This window comes from Lagopus leucura, unplaced genomic scaffold (genome assembly GCF_019238085.1).
Source record: "Lagopus leucura isolate 7727_CA_CO unplaced genomic scaffold, USGS_WTPT01 Super-Scaffold_100015, whole genome shotgun sequence".
Classification (NCBI taxonomy): domain Eukaryota; kingdom Metazoa; phylum Chordata; class Aves; order Galliformes; family Phasianidae; genus Lagopus; species Lagopus leucura.
In genome coordinates this window covers 9100239-9101816 of record NW_024962269.1, presented here as the reverse complement: position 1 = coordinate 9101816, position 1578 = coordinate 9100239, and the positions used below count along the sequence as shown (strand labels likewise).

At 39.2% G+C, this 1578-nt stretch overlaps 1 long non-coding RNA gene across 1 annotated transcript in view; it reads right to left on the bottom strand.

Moving 5' to 3' along the window:
- The window catches only part of LOC122182733, a 280673-nt gene extending 279627 nt beyond the window's left edge, over window positions 1-1046 (bottom strand). The window contains exon 1 of the long non-coding RNA XR_006179961.1: window positions 878-1046. This is a non-coding gene — a long non-coding RNA (uncharacterized LOC122182733). The remainder of the gene's footprint in view (window positions 1-877) is intronic.
- Window positions 1047-1578: the final 532 nt, after the last annotated feature.

Sequence of the window (1578 nt, the reverse complement as noted above, 5' to 3'; positions counted from 1 at the left end):
CGAACATTCGGCAGATATCAAACCCCACCCCCAGTGCATTACATGATGTTATGGTGTGGAATACTGATGACCAAAAATCATAAAACCATGACACTGTTGTATACATTTTCTACAGAGCCCATTGGGTAGATAAGCCATGTAAGGCTTTGGCATTTCCAAAGCAGCCTGATTAGACTCCCATTTCCTGACCATCCTTCAAGGAGAATTCTCCAGCTGGGGAATTCAGTCTCTTTTAAAATTCTATCTGTATAATTGTTATTTTTCAAAAAGCAGATAATAGGTATTTTGCCTGCAAGCAGAAAGGCCACATAAATTGATACTGCAGCATGAGAAGCTCTTTCAATTAAAGTCTTGATTGAGAATTCACGTATCAAGAGACTTACGAAACAAAAGATTTCTGCAATCTATACCCAGTAGCTCTTGTAAAACATAATCTTGAGACCCCACTGCAGCCAGCACCTGGTAAATGAGCATAAGAAAAGCCCTCATCCCCAGCAAGCTCTCGGTCCACATTAGGAAAGATCTAACAGAATCAACTTTATCTCCTGTGTTGTCCTACTTGTTGTATAGTGGAATACTGGCATGCCCAGGTGTAGATGCCTGGGCATTGTCATAAAATGGGGAAACAGGGAAGATTAAAAAATAGTCAATAAATATAAAATCAGAAAGACATAGCAGAAAGGAAAATCTATCAGTAAATCTGATTTCATTCATATGGACAGGTAGTCTCAGTGATCTGGCTGCAAAATAAGAGGGACTGAATTAAACAAATATGAATTGTTAATGGAAATTCCTTTCCAGTGTTGCCTTTCCAAAGAGGAAAATGGAAGATGACAGGCAAACACCTGCCACCCAGAGCAAGGAGGGAGTCACTCACCCCTTGTGTGGCTCTTCCACTCACATCGTAGTGTTATCAAAGCAGCAAGTGAAGTGCAGGCTGGTGCACAGCTACTCTCCTCGGGCAGTTATCAGTGTCAATCTTTATCTGTCTGACTGTGACCACAAATAATGAATGCTAATGGAAAAGCATGTGTTCCTGTGTCAAGTATGGCATGTCTTATTTTGTGACTCAGGCTAGGAGTATTATTGATACAGCACACTAGTGTAATCATTAACTCATAGCAAACAGGTAGATAGTTGCAAGAAACCTGCAACAACAAGATAATCTGAGTTCAGCAATGATAAGAGAATGACAGCGTTTGATAGCCACAGTATTTTGGAGAAGTTGTGGAAGGTTCTTTGAAGTAGCAAAGTAGGAAGTTCAATTGTGCAGTGTAGACTAAAATGCTCATCCCACCATTCAAATTAGCTGGAAGAGGCCAAAGAGACAATAAATTAAAAAAAAAAAAAAAAAAAAATATAAAAAAAAAAACAACCAGCATGAATTTATTCAAAAATACTGCAGGAAGGAAAGGGCAAGAGCAACCATTACTGTCCAGATGCAGATAAGGAAGTTCAAGGACACAGATAATAGAAAGCAGGTTATGCTAATTGCCCCATAATCACCACCTGCATACTACCATCCCTTAGTCAGGCACAGGTAAATTTACGTTCATTAAAAACACATAGGGAATAAGT